Source organism: Biomphalaria glabrata, chromosome 10, assembly GCF_947242115.1.
Source record: "Biomphalaria glabrata chromosome 10, xgBioGlab47.1, whole genome shotgun sequence".
Lineage (NCBI taxonomy): Eukaryota > Metazoa > Mollusca > Gastropoda > Planorbidae > Biomphalaria > Biomphalaria glabrata.
Window position 1 is genome coordinate 20,623,893 of NC_074720.1, and position 15,755 is coordinate 20,639,647.

Genomic DNA, 15,755 nt, shown 5'->3' on the forward strand with positions numbered 1-15,755 from the left:
TCATCATGCAATAGTTATTCACATTATCATTCATCATGTAATAGTTATTGACATCATCCTACATCATGCACTAGTTAATCACATCATCATTCATCAGGTAATAGTTATTGACATCATCCTACATCATGCAATATTATTTACATCATTATACACCATACACTAGTTAATCACATCATCATTCATCATGCACTAGTTAATCACATCATCATTCATCATGCAGTAGTTAATCACATCATATTTAATTATGCAATAGTTATTCATATACTACATCATACACTATTCAATCATATCATCATTCATAATGCAATATCAATCACATCATTATACATCGTACACTAGTTAATCACATCATCATTCATCATACAATAGTTAATCACATCATCATTCATTATTCACGAGTAAATCCCTTTATCATTCGTCATCAAATAGCTATTCACATGATCCTACATTATACATTATTTAAGCACATCATCATTCATCATGCAATAGTTATTCACATTATTATACATCATACACTAGTTACTCACATCATCATTCATCATGCAAAAGTTAATCACACCATCATTCATCATCACCATTGGTCTCCTTCAGTTCTAAAATCTCGAACACTTTTTCCTATGGCTGTAGAGCCCTAGTTTGGAGAGACACTCCCGTCCACATATATTGCATGTCAAGGTGGCTTTCGCTTTGGTGGTAGAGGAGCTGGCCATTTTCCGTGTGGCACGCTTTTCTTCAAGAATCGAGGCCCATGTTTTCTCGTTGTCTATAGCTTTCTTGGTCACCGTCTCTCTCCAACTAGTGCCGTCTAAGGCTATGTCTTCCCAATGGTCAGTATCAATGTTTACTGATTTAAAATCCCTTTTTATCACATCAACGTAACGGAGGTGGGGGCGACCAGTTTTTCTTGAGCAAGTTGTCCGTATAGAATGATTTTTGGGATGCGATTGTCCTCCATCCGGCGAACATGTCCGAGCCTTGCCTTGTAGACCTCCATTTTGGTCGCTGTGGTGAGAATCTGGTTTTCCCAAACTCTTGGTCGGAGTCTAGCGAAGGTTGATGCGGCCTTCCCTGTGCGTTTTTTTTAATCTCCTCTTCTAGTGATAGGTCATCTTGAATTGTAGATCCAAGGTAGCATAATTCGTTAACGGCATCTAGCTTGTTATCGTCAATGAGGATGGATGGTGATGCTGTCGCAGGTGGTCCCATAACATTAGTTTTCTTTGTGCTAATGGTTAGGCCATACTCTTTGCAAGCCTTAGAGAAGCAGGACATTAGTGACTGAAGCTCCTCGCCATACACTAGTTAGTAATGTCATCAATCATCGTGCAATAGTTACTCATCATTATTCATCATACAGAAGTAACTACTTTCTTATTCATCCAACAATATATATATTAATTAATCATTAATCATAATTTCATTATTGAATATCATCAATCATCATATGTAGTTCACATATCATGATTCATCATTCACTATGTAGTCATATCATCATTAATCATAACTATTTATATTATGCAATTGTTAAGTCACATCATCATCATACACTAGTTAGTCATATCATCATAATTCCTATACTATTTCGTCACATATTTACATCATACACGAGTTACTATCATCATTTATCATGCACTAGTTAGTCATATCATTTAACAAACTTAGTTACTTATACCATGATTCATTATACACAAAATACTCATAACATCATTAATAATACTTTAGTTAAACATATTCTCCTTTTTCATGCACTATTTATTCAATCATAACATCTTTCATAATACATTAGTTGTTCATATCATTCATAACTCACACGATACTCATATTATCATTCATAACACACAAGATACTCATATTATCATTCATAACACACAAGATACGCATAGTATCATTTATAACACACAAGATACTCATACTAAGGTGGCTATGGTCCTATCATTTTGGTGGGACGGTGTAACGGAGATGTCCAACGGAAAAGTTTCTTTAGAATACTAATGCAATGCTTTTTTTTTAGGAATAAATGCGCCATTTTACTTTGTTAATTGTTATGGTGCATGTTTTACCCTATAACCTAGATATTTCGCATCACATAATAAATATATTAATTGCATTTTTAAATGCCTGAACGTAACCATTTGAGAAGTTACTCTGCAAAGGCTTTCTTCATAGGCAATAATAGGCCAATAATTTTAATTAAATAATGCAATGTAGAACGCCACGACGTGAGCTTCGGTTTTTCTAGACTTTAGGGAGACTTCAGAGACTTCCTATTCTAATCGCCATGTATAATGTCATTTAGAACTAGAAGAACAAAAAAGTGGTACATTGTATTGGTAGTCCTTACCCTATTGCTCATTTTCGTACACAAAATGTTTCTAAGTTCGGATATATAATGTCTTTATTGAACCGAGCAAGGCTCAGTCACGTGATACTGTAATTAACCAAACTAAAATAAACTAAATACTTTTGACTGACTTTAGGGTCGGATATTAATATTTTAAAATATCATTTATTTGCAGTGTTTTCCGGATTTGCTGTTTCCACTTAATCACTTAAATGAAATTTTTTGTTTTAAACATTGTATTTTTTCTTTTGCAGTAGGACTAAAGACAAATGTCCCAGTGTTTTATGCTCTACAGGAAGATTATGAAATAGTGCCAAGTAATTCTTGTTATTCATTTCTTTATATTGATTTCATTACATGTAAAGATTTCATTTTAGATGAATTTAAATACTGCACATTTTAGCTTACCGATGATAATCTTTAATGTTCCTGGTGAGTATTCCTAGATTTGGTGGGCTCTATTATTCCACCATAAACATTAAATTACACTCAAACTAATCAAGATGTTATTTTATTATTCTAGACATAAAAAAAAATCTTATTTTTTTCTTTTATATTTATTATAAATCTTTTTTTTTTAATTCATTTGGTACGCCATTAAGGTACTAACATCTTGAGGCCTGGCAAATTTCTTTCACATTTTGATCAACTTTTATTTTCTTATTTGGTTAATTAATTATCTATGGAATTGAGAAGCCGAAGAAAAGTCAAATATTTTACAATGGACTCTAGAGCGTTTTGTTGTGGTCGGGAGAGTGGTGGAAGGGGGGAAAGAGTGAAAAAGTAAAAGTGAATTCACGAGCATGTGCGTGTGTGTGTGTGCGTGTGTGTGTGTGTGTGTGTCATGGGGGGGGGGAAGCCGTTCGTTCCAAATCAAGTCAAAAGTCTATGCCAGAGAACATCATGATGCGCAGGGGGAAATAACTAGAAAGGGGTCGAGAGAGAGTGAAAAGACAAGAGAAAGAAAGCGGGCCGATACACTAATTTATAGGTTAGGGGGGGCAGAATTTATTGCTTAAAAAAAAAGAAGGGGATGTATCGGCCATAATAAAGCATGGACAGTCTTTGATTCAATCAACTGGGGTATCCAGTGTGTACGAGTTTGTTATATACACATTTTGATCTACCACTATTTTCTTAATTATATACATTTTGATGTACCTATATTTTTTTAATTTATTATATACATCATGGGCGTAGCCAGGATTTTATTTCGGGGGCGGTTTGGGGGGGGAGCGAATTTTTTTTTATATGTATTTATGTGTGTGTGTGTGTTTACATAATCTTTATTGCATTCTGACCCTTCATTCTTTCGGAAGATGTTTATTGTGCCCTAGAATAGGTTCTTCCTGGAGTTAATAGAAAAATTGTAGATTCCCCGCCAATACTAGCAAGGGAGTCTGGGGGAGCGCTAGGAGCTCCCCCAGCGCGGGGCGAAGCCCCGCCACCAAGCACTATTTCTGATATTGAAAGCCAACTAAATGCATATTCTGAGGTATCTACAGTGCATTTTCCTGCTATTAAAAAGTTTTATTTCAAAAACCTAATGTGCTATTCTTACTGACATAGACCCTCCCGCGCCCTTTGGCGCATTTGACGTCAAGCTGTTTCCATAAAAATCTGTCACTGGTAATGTCTGAAGCCTCTTCCCACCTGCCATGAGGACCTCAATGAATGAGTGGCGTCAAGTTGTACTAGGATATCATTGCAACTCTTCTTATGCGTAATTCATTTTGTCGGAGAACATGACCAGCAAACCTCATGCATCGCTCTCTCACAATCTTACTAAAGGGTCGACTCCCAGTTCGGCATAGGATTTCCTTGATTTAAACCCGATCTCTATAACTGACTCCTAAAATCTGTCTTATCCATCTTTGTTGAGCCACATTTAGTGTTTTTCAATTTCGGCAGATGACTATTCACTGCAGTTTATTAAAGGAGCCCTGCCACTGGTAAAAATGTGTAACCACTCTCGAATACGCTCTTGGAATTAAGTGACTGTAGCTTGCTTTAGATTTTATATCGAAAAGAGAAGTTTTATCGTCAAAATCATCTGAATCATCTGTTGGGGGTTTTCTACCTCAAAATGCTCTGTAGGGGGATCTTAAACTCAAAACCATCTGAAGGAGTTTTAAACTTTAAACAAACGCCATCTGTAGAAGAGGGGTTTAAACTCAAAACCCCCGATTGGATTGGCTACGCTCAAATAATTTTAGTGTGTAATTTGCTTTTTTTTATATTGAAGAGGTATTTTTAGCATTAAACCCCTCTGAATGGGGGTTTAAACTCAAAACCCCTTTTGGCAAAGCTCATAGCATTTTGAGTGCGTAATTTGCTTTTTTCTTACACTGAAGATGTATTTTTTAGCCTCAAACCCCCCTGGCGGGGGGTTTAAACTCAAAACCCCTTTGGCTGCGTTCATAGATTTTAGTGTTAATAATTTGCTTTTATTTATAATGAAGATGTACTTTTTAGCTTCAAACTCATCTGGAGAGGAGTTTAAACTCAAAACCCCTTTGACTACACTCAAAACATTTTGAGTGTATAATTTGCTTTGTTTTTATTATTAAAGAGGTATTTTTTACCTTCAAACCCCGCTGAAGTGGGGTTTAAACTAAAAACTAAGTCAAAACCCATTTAGCTACGCTCATAACATTTTGAGTGCGTAATTAACTTTTTTTATATTGAAGAGTGGGTTTATCGTAAATTTTGGAGGGGGTTTTAAAATCAAAATCTCCCTTAACTGTGCTCTTGGAATTAGGGGATTTTCGTTTGCATTTTTGTTTTGTTTTGTTTTATAGACGAGGGGGGGGGGTAACTGCAAAAACCCAAAGTAGAGGGTTTAAAACTCAAAACCCCTAGTAGGGGGGTTTAAACTCAAAACCCCTAGTAGGGATGTTTAAACTCGAACCTCCCTGGTAGGGGGTTTTAAACTCAAAATCCCCTGGTAAGGGGTTTTAAACTCAAAACACCATTGGTTGTGCTGGGGCCATTGATGGTTTAGTATTAAAATCTCACCTAAAATAAACAAAATGAAAGCAAAAAATCATTCACTAAATTCTGATACCTCCCCCCCCCTTGGGGGGGGGATTTCATTTCGGGGGGGGGGGGTTGAACCCCAAACCCCCCCCCCCCCCGGCTACGCCCATGATATACATAATTTACATCTAAAATCAGAAATATTTTGTATATGAAAACTAGACAATTATTTTGAAGTTATTTCTTTTCCTGAAAACTCTATAAGCATTCAATACAATGACTGGATTTAACAGAAGCGTGGTCGAGAGGCCAAGTGCGCTTGAACTTGGCTTGGCTTGACTACCTAGAAGGGGGCTCGAGGTTCGACACCCGACTCGGGCAGAGTTGTGTTTACTGAGCGCCTAAAGGCAGCACGGAAAACCAACTCCTAGATACCCCCTCCCCCCCACCGGTCCACAAATGAGATTGGACCAAAAGCGCTCTGAGCATGCTATAAGCATGAAAGTGGCGCTATATAAAAGCTATAATAATAATTTTCCGATAACATATACATTAGAAATTTGTATCTTCATAGTTCAGTTTGGTTTTTGAATTTCAGTTCCATATTTTGTTCCTGTGCTTTAATGTGTTTTAAAATTTATATTTGAAAGTAGCTGTCGACAAATTGGTTTTTTTTTTACAGATACATTTTGGATGTCTACAGGCTGCAATTGGTCTTGATACATTTTGGATGTCTACAGGCTGCAATTGGTCTTGATACATTTTGGATGTCTACAGGCTGCAATTGGTCTTGATACATTTTGGATGTCTACAGGCTGCAATTGGTCTTGATACATTTTGGATGTCTACAGGCTGCAATTGGTCTTGATACATTTTGGATGTCTACAGGCTGCAATTGGTCTTGATACATTTTGGATGTCTACAGGCTGCAATTGGTCTTGATACATTTTGGATGTCTACAGGCTGCAATTGTTTTTGATACATTTTGGATGTCTACAGGCTGCAATTGGTCTTGATACATTTTGGATGTCTACAGGCTGCAATTGGTCTTGATACATTTTAACATGTTTTGTTTTTATATGACAAATTTCTTTTGTGAGAATAAAACTCATTTTGATTTTGTATTACATCAGCCCCATAGCTCGCAAGGTCTGAAAGGCTATTTACAAATTATTATTGAAGCTTAAATAACATGTAGATAAATTAAAGATGGAAAGTTTTATAAATTACTTTTGTGCATAAACTTTGCCAATATGGGATTTTAAATTAAAATACAAAGTGACCATTGTAAGTAGTCAGCACATAAACCAAGTGATTTTTTAAAAAATAATAGCTAGGTATTTACAATTTGCCAATGATATAAGAATTTGAAACCGTCTTACGTTACATTAAAACTCAAACTGATGGCATTTAGTCTTTAGAATACATTTTGTTACATAAGAGAGCCTTGTACCAGTATTTTGTCTAAAGTAAGATTCCAACTTGTAGCATTTAGTTCACTGGTGTCTAAAGTTAAAAGATGTTTGTATATAAATAATAATTGTATCCAAGTTTTTGTTCTTAAAATGAAATTTAAATGAAACTCATTAAAATGATTTATTTTTTTTGGTAACAAAATGTATACAAAAAAAGTCTCAAGAATATAATGTATTTTGTACTTGACAACATTTTTGTAATTAGCTTGCTTTGTCTCTTAGTGCATACATTTACATTTGTTAAATTGTGTATGTGTATATCTAGGTGGTTAATATAAAACTAAAAAGTTCAACTATGACACTGAAGCGGAACAAAAGATTGTCAAAACTTGTATTCATGTTTATAATAATTTAACTGGAGTAAATCTTTTTTCCTTAGAGTTAGGATTTGAATTTTAGTACTGACATATAGATTCCACATTAACATTTGTAAAGTTCAAGTTTATAGAGCGTTAAGTTTAAACAGGTCTTACCTAGACCTACATTGAAATTTTTGCTCATTCTCTGAAGACAGTTTAGCAACCAAGAGGAGAACATTTACTATGAAAACACAGTGGATCTCCCACATCCCTTTTCTGTTTCTCAATGTGACGTCATTCACGTCTGATCTAGGCATGTTTTTTTCGTTTCATTTTTTTTAGTTTCATTATTACTGGAAGTTTTCTTTTTCATATCACAATGTACTTTTTGAAAACATATTTTGTATTTAATGTTTGTTCTGTTAAATCTCTGTTTTACAGCTTTGTAAAGATGGACAGAGTCAACGTGAATAACTTGAGAACACTTCTTCTTATTTCACTAACTGAAGAGTTGACATTCTTAGAAGCAATGAACTTATTGATGATGAAACTTCAGAGGTTTTAAAAAGATTTAGAAGATTGACTTCGTCTGTCATAGTAACGAAATAATTCAACTATTGAATTTTTTAAAAAATCGAATTTGCAGTTCGAAAAACTAAATTGGATTAAATCACGTGGTCAGTAGACATTTCTTAATGAAATGATTTTTACTTTTTTTTTTGTAAATCTCTAAGTCAGTCCCCCCCCCCCAATTTAAGCTCCTGTGTATCCTGTCTAGTCCTGTGTTAGCTGTCATTGTATTTCACCTTCATTTAAAAATAGTTTTTACAAAGCTTTTATCAACTCACTCAGTCTGTTTGTCTGTCTGTTTGGTAAAAAAAAAGTATACACCCCATACCCAATCTCGGGTTAAGCTGAAATTTTGGACAATTATTCTTTTATCTGACAAGAAAAGAATAAATTTTTAAAAATAACCAATAAGTTAATTAACTATCGGTAATTAATTATTTTGTTTGGTATCTTGAACAAGGGAAAGAACCCACACTTGACATTTGTGGTATAAGTATTAGTCACCTTGACGACTCGAGCCCTGGGTGAAATTTTTTTTTGCAATTAAAAAAAACAACGACCATGTAAACATTCCCCAAGATACCCCCTTCGTCCCTTCACTTTCACAACTGGTCCAGACAAGTGATAGGATCATAGCGTATTGAGACAAGTGATAGGATCATAGCGCATTGAGACAAGTGATAGAATCATAGCGCATTGAGACAAGTGATAGGGTCATAGTGTATTGAGACAAGTGATAGGATCATAGCGTATTGAGACAAGTGATAGGATCATAGCGCATTGAGACAAGTGATAGGATCATAGTGTATTGAGACAAGTGATAGGGTCATAGTGTATTGAGACAAGTGATAGGGTCATAGCGTATTGAGACAAGTGATAGGGTCATAGCGTATTGAGACAAGTGATAGGATCATAGCGTATTGAGACAAGTGATAGGATCATAGCGCATTGAGACAAGTGATAGGGTCATAGTGTATTGAGACAAGTGATAGGATCATAGCGTATTGAGACAAGTGATAGGATCATAGCGTATTGAGACAAGTGATAGGATCATAGCGCATTGAGACAAGTGATAGGATCATAGTGTATTGAGACAAGTGATAGGGTCATAGTGTATTGAGACAAGTGATAGGGTCATAGCGTATTGAGACAAGTGATAGGGTCATAGCGTATTGAGACAAGTGATAGGATCATAGCGTATTGAGGCAAGTGATAGGATCATAGCGTATTGAGACAAGTGATAGGATCATAGCGTATTGAGACAAGTGATAGGGTCATAGCGTATTGAGACAAGTGATAGGGTCATAGCGTACTGAGACAAGTGATAGGATCATAGCGTATTGAGACAAGTGATAGGATCATAGCGTATTGAGACAAGTGATAGGGTCATAGCGTATTGAGACAAGTGATAGGATCATAGCGTATTGAGACAAGTGATAGGATCATAGCGTATTGAGACAAGTGATAGGATCATAGCGTATTGAGACAAGTGATAGGATCATAGCGTATTGAGACAAGTGATAGGATCATAGCGCAATGAGAAAGTGATAGGATCATAGCACAATGAGAAAGTGATAGGATCATAGCGCATTGAGAAAGCTAAAAGCTAAACAAAAATAATTGGTGAAAATATCTCACAATGAATTATTATGTCTGGGTCGATCATCAATACAGTGACATGAATGATCCGAACTAATTAATACAATTACATTTAATATAAGCCTTGTTATTGTATTTTTCATAGTATTTAAAAAAAATATTTTGCTTGTTAGTATTGAAATTCTTTTTATTTGATACAAGTATTTGTAAGGAACAGAAAAAAAAATGACAGCATATTTTTGTCAAAGGGAGATATTAATCAATCCTACCTGCGAAATAACCAACAATCCAATGTGCTTTCTATTTAGATCTAGAGTAGTCGCGAGTCAAGCCATCAAATTGTGCAAATTCTGATGTGAAACATTTCCTCGTCTGGAAAAAGTAAAGTTGGAGTAGTTGATGATGAGTGCAGTTTAAATGATGTCATGAAACTGACAGACAGTAGGCCTAGACTGACTCCAGAAGAACATTATCAAATAGTGTACACTACACTGACTACAGGTATAACTTGTAAAGTGTGATTGTACTTTTGGACAGAGTGATGCCTATAGAAATTATTTCCTTTTTATATGTATTCTGTCAGGCGACATTTAGACTTTGTATCTAGTATGAATTGTATCCACTGTGTAGAGACTGCTTTAGTCCTTATGTAGAACTTAAAAAACAAACCAGGGGCGGATTGGCCATTTAGGCTTCAGAACAAATGCCCGATAAGATGGTATCCAATTGGTCTTTGGGGCTACCGCCGCTTTGAATGACAGATTTTATAATAAAAGAAAAAAAAAAGTAAAGATCCCCTCCATAACGCTGCCTTTTTTAAAAAAGATCTTTTACAGACTTGACAGTGTAATACTAGATGAACAAATTGTCCGTTATAATGGAGTAGAGCCTATGATCGAATTCCTTTGACAAACTATTCCATTCACAAACTACCTAAACACATGTGGGCCGGGGGAACCGATGATGACACTCAATCCGACACGGCAACAAACTAGCGTTGGTTTATTGTTTGGCCTTCAAGTTTGATTACAAAACATTGTGTGGGGTCATCTTTGTACAGAGAGTTTGAGGAATGATTTGTTTCCTTTGAGTTGATGACTTGGTTAGAATGATGGCACCTTACAATGTACTCACTCAGGACTTCTTATTTCTTGAACAGAGAGGAAGTCTCTCAGGTCAGCAGTGCACCTCGGAAAGCAACTGAAACTTAGGTATGAGACACTTGTGAAGCCTTTTTGGTTTTCTTTGTCAGGGGAAGATAACAAAAGTGAGGTAAACATTTTTAAAGATATTTTTTTTTTTTGTTTTGTTTATTTTAATTTTTTATTGTTGATTTTCTAGATAGTAAAAATTAAAAAAAAAAACGTTCATTTGACAAATGTATTTTATATTTTAAACAGATCTTAGAGTGCATCACTTTATTGGACTTCATCTCTATGTTCATGTTAGACACAAGCCTAGTAGCCACTATACAGTAAACATAACCTTCATCTCTATGTTCATGTTAGACACAAGCCTAATAGGCACTATACAGTGAACCTAACCTTCATCTCTATGTTCATGTTAGACACAAGCCTAGTAGGCACTATACAGTGAACCTAACCTTCATCTCTATGTTCATGTTAGACACAAGCCTAGTAGGCACTATACAGTGAACCTAACCTTCATCTCTATGTTCATGTTAGACACAAGCCTAGTAGGCACTATACAGTGAACCTAACCTTCAACTCTGTTTCAAAAGAATAAAATAAAGCAATCAGAAGTCATTCACTACTCTATCTACAGACCTACGAGAAAAACTAACATTCATTACCTCACCCCGAGAGCCTATAAGCCTCGAGATAGACCCAGACTCTTGCAATAAGAAGACAAGGTCACATTGTCGAGGCTCCATTGATTCAGTCTATTCATTGAATGATCACAGCACTAGTCTAGTCTGACAGTTTGTTCAGCATAAGTCTTCAGAATCTTATCTTAAACAATTATTAAAACCAAGTTTTACCTGGAAAGCAAACTTTAAGACTTTCAGACAGACTTGTCAAGACAAAGTTATTTTAATTGATGAAGACATATTCACTGGCTGTAGAAATCAACTTTTACTGTCTACATTTGTTTGATACAATGTACTTTAAAATTAAATATTATATCAATAATACATGTCATGGCTAGAAAATGTGCATGTCACGGTTGTAAACTCTACATATCACGGCAAAAAAATGTGGATGGAAATAAATCAAGTCCTGCAATGCAGACAGTTCATCACTTTCTTCTGGATAACAAAATTGGAATAAATTCTCTGGTAAGTAGACATGCTCTTTTCAATTGTGTTCAAATTTACATTCTTTATCTTCTCAACCATCTCAGATCTCCTGGTTCCACGAATTCTTTAGTTGCACTTTAGTTCATACAGACAAATACTGACAACCCAGACTTTGGTTGGAATGGTACAGACCAGGTGTCCGTAGAAAAGTAGTCAAGTGATCTGATGGGGTGAGGGGGGATTATTGTAAGTCGTCTTTGCATGACGTGTGACTGGACTGTGGTTATGCTTGGTCAGTTTAAATGTCAATGCCAGGACTTGTATCCAGGAATTGTGTTTTTTTTTTCTTATTTCAACTCTTTCCAAATTTCGTCAATTTCGACTCTCTCTCTCTCTCTCTCTCATTGATCACAAATATTTGTTGCTTATTTTCAATGACCTATGAACCTGGAGGTCGTGACATAATTAGTTTTCTGGCTCATTAACTACACTTTCTATACGCTGCTGAAGACACACTTTTGTCTATTTGATCTCGTGATCCTAGTCGTTGAGTGACTTGTGTACTTCCTGATTGACTTCTATATCAGTAGTCGGATGTCTCTATCATTTGTTGGAATAGCTCCCGCCTTTCTCTCCCTTGCACATGTACAAACAAACACACAAACACACACACACAGAGGTAAACATTAGCAAGAAATAAAAAAAAAACAATGTCAATGGACTGCCGTCTACATCGGGCATCTCTAATAGACTTTCGTTGGGCCAACGGTGATTCTTCGTGTGAAATAATTCTGCTCACTTCAAAACTAATTTAATTTTGGGCCCATAATTATTCAAATTTTCATCACCTAATATTTAAAAGCAAAATGTTTAATGTGCTTCATTCGGAGAAAGTTTGCTAGAGCAAAAGCATCCATTACAGATCAAAACATAAATTGTTCATGTTTAACTTGAAACATAAGTACATCAACTTTAAAATTATCAACATGTCCGTACAAGCGACAGCTATTAGTAAACGCATTAAGAAACGAAGCTTCGATCTTACACGTCCTTTAGGGCCATCTAGATTTTCAGCAGCGCTGCTTAGGACCTTTTCAGGGCTACCTACAATTTCCTATGGGTCACCTAAGTCTTTCTAATGGTCACTTTGTCACTTAAGTCTAAGGGTCATCTAAAACTTTCTGTCGGTCACCTAAATCTTTTAGAGGTTGTCAGGGGCACCTACAATTTCCTGTGGGTCACCTAAGTCTGTATGAGGGTCAAAGGGTCACCTCATACTTTCTGTGGGTCAAATAAGTCTTTCTGAGGGTTACCTAAAACTTCCTGTGGGTCACCTAAGTCTTTATTAGGGATACAGGGTCACCTAAAACTTCCTGTGGCTCAACGTAGCCTATCTGAAGATCACCTAAAACTTCTTGATTGATAACTATAACTTTTTTTTTTGTATGTAAACAAAAAATATTTTAAAATGTCACTGGAATCTATGCAGTTGGGATAAACTGGCTCAAACAGAATCTGTATAGTTTTTTATCCGCCCTTGATTAGTTGGGTCAGTGAAATAGATTTGGGGATAATGCTACAAATATAAGGTTAGAGAGGTTGATTGATGACTTTCTGTTATCTCTCATTCATTTTTCGTTTTTTTTTGTTTTGCAAGCTTTTTTTCTACTTAAGAGTTTTCTGTCTTTAAATCTCTATTCTATATTCTATTTTTCTATCTCACTTTAAATCTCTATTCTATAGTCTATTTTTCTATCTCACTTTAAATCTCTATTCTATATTCTATTTTTCTATCTCACTTTAAATCTCTATTCTATAGTCTATTTTTCTATATCACTTTAAATCTCTATTCTATACTCTATTTTGCTATCTCACTTTAAATCTCTATTCTATAGTCTATTTTTCTATCTCACTTTAACTCTTTCAGTGCGAATTATTTTGATAGAAAAAAATGAAGCTTTTCGGGATTTATTTGCTGAGAGTAACGCCGCACTGTAAGAGTTAAATCTCTTTTCTATAGTCTATTTTTCTATCTCACTTTAAATCTCTTTTCTATAGTCCATTTTTCTATCTCACTTTAAATCTCTGTTCTATAGTCTATTTTTCTATCTCACTTTAAATCTCTATTATATAGTCTATTTTTTTAGCTCACTTTAAATCTCTATTCTATAGTCTATTTTTCTATCTCACTTTAAATCTCTTTTCCATAGTCCATTTTCTATATCACTACTAAATTGACTATAACGACCTGAAAAATCCTCAATTATGTGATTTCTCCAGCGAAACAGTCAGCCCCCCAGGATGTACGAATTGATCCCCGCCTCTGCTCAAGTCCAATCATTATTGGATGAAACTTTCCCGCTTTGCCTCCGTGTTCCGCGTTTTTTTTCTCTCGGTATAATCCATTTGCCGGGAGTAGACTGTTGGGGAAATGACTAAGTTCCATTTAGCATGCATGACCAGTAGTCTTAGTATTACTGTCTGTCCAATGATTTTCATTTAGTTTCTCCCCCCCCCCCGCAAACGCCATTCCCCCCACCCTCTCTCTCTCTCTCTTCTCTAGACACAAACGCTTACATATAAAGACACTTTACCGTACACAATAATCTCTCTCTCTTACTCTCTCTCGCCCTCTCAATTTCCCTCTCTCTTTCCCTCTCCCCCTCTCCCCCCTTCTCTCTCTCTCTCTCCCCATCTCTCTCCCCCTCTCTCTCTCCCTCCCCATCTCTCTCCCCCCTTTCTCTCTCCCCCCTTTCTCTCTCCCCCCTTTCTCTCTCCCCCCTTTCTCTCTCCCTCCCCCTCTCTCTCATCCTCTCTCCCCCCTTTCTCTCTCCCTCCTTTCTCTCTCCCCCCTTTCTCTCTCCCCCCTTTCTCTCTCTCTCCTCCTCTCTCCCCCCTTTCTCTCTCCCCCCTTTCTCTCTCCCCCCTTTCTCTCTCCCTCCCCCCTCTCTCTCCTCCTCTCTCCCCCCTTTCTCTCTCCCTCCCCCCTCTCTCTCCCCCTCTCTCTCCTCCTCTCTCCCCCCTTTCTCTCTCCCTCCTTTCTCTCTCCCCCCTTTCTCTCTCCCCCCTTTCTCTCTCCCTCCCCCTCTCTCTCCCTCTCTCCCCCCTTTCTCTCTCCCTCCCCCTCTCTCTCCCTCTCTCCCCCCTTTCTCTCTCCCTCCTTTCTCTCTCCCCCCTTTCTCTCTCCCCCCTTTCTCTCTCCCTCCCCCCTCTCTCTCCTCCTCTCTCCCCCCTTTCTCTCTCCCTCCCCCTCTCTCTCCCTCTCTCCCCCCTTTCTCTCTCCCTCTCTCTCTCACTTTCTCTCTCTCACTTTCTCCCTCGCCCTCTCTCACTCTCTCTCTCCCCCCTTTCTCTCTCCCTCTCTCTCTCACTTTCTCTCTCTCACTTTCTCCCTCGCCCTCTCTCACTCTCTCTCTCCCCCCTCTCTCTCCTCCTCTCTCCCCCCTTTCTCTCTCCCTCCCCCTCTCTCTCCTCCTCTCTCCCCCCTTTCTCTCTCCCTCCTTTCTCTCTCCCCCCTTTCTCTCTCCCCCTTTCTCTCTCCCCCCTTTCTCTCTCCCTCCCCCCTCTCTCTCCTCCTCTCTCCCCCCTTTCTCTCTTCCTCCCCCTCTCTCTCCCTCTCTCCCCCCTTTCTCTCTCCCTCTCTCTCTCACTTTCTCTCTCTCACTTTCTCCCTCGCCCTCTCTCACTCTCTCTCTCTCTCTCACACTTTCTCTCTCTCCCTCTCTCCCTCTCTCACTCTATCTCTCTCACTCTCTCTGTCTCCCCCACATCACACACTCCCTAAGTAGTGAACCATTACGTCTCTTGTTGATAGTAAACTATTTCCAGTGAACATTTCTTGTATAGAAATATAAGACCGCGAACAAATATTTTAGATCTGGATAGAACAGTTTCTATAGGTCATGTTTCACGAGAGTGTCTTATGACCAGAACAGTTTCTATAGGTCATGTTTCACGAGAGTGTCTTATGACCAGAACAGTTTCTATAGGTCATGTTTCACGAGAGTGTCTAATGACCAGAACAACAGCCCACTCTACCCTTATTTCCAATCACTTTAAAAGAACATCATCAATTACCGAGTAAAACATAATTGATTGCGAAAAAAGCATCACTGATTACCAAATAACACACTTTCTTACCAAGATTTGAACTCAGTACCTAGATTCTGTAGCCACGAGTTCCGATAAATAAAACGTCATTCCCCATGGTATAAATAATGAATTCTTGTCTA

At 37.3% G+C, this 15,755-nt stretch overlaps 1 protein-coding gene across 1 annotated transcript in view; it reads left to right on the top strand.

Moving 5' to 3' along the window:
- The first annotated feature begins 11,443 nt into the window (after positions 1 to 11,443).
- LOC106074398 (LIM domain only protein 3-like) overlaps positions 11,444 to 15,755 on the top strand; it is a 179,260-nt gene continuing 174,948 nt past the window's right edge. Inside the window, exon 1 of the mRNA XM_056044173.1 lies at positions 11,444 to 11,562. The gene's annotated coding sequence lies outside the window, so the exon portion shown is untranslated. The remainder of the gene's footprint in view (positions 11,563 to 15,755) is intronic.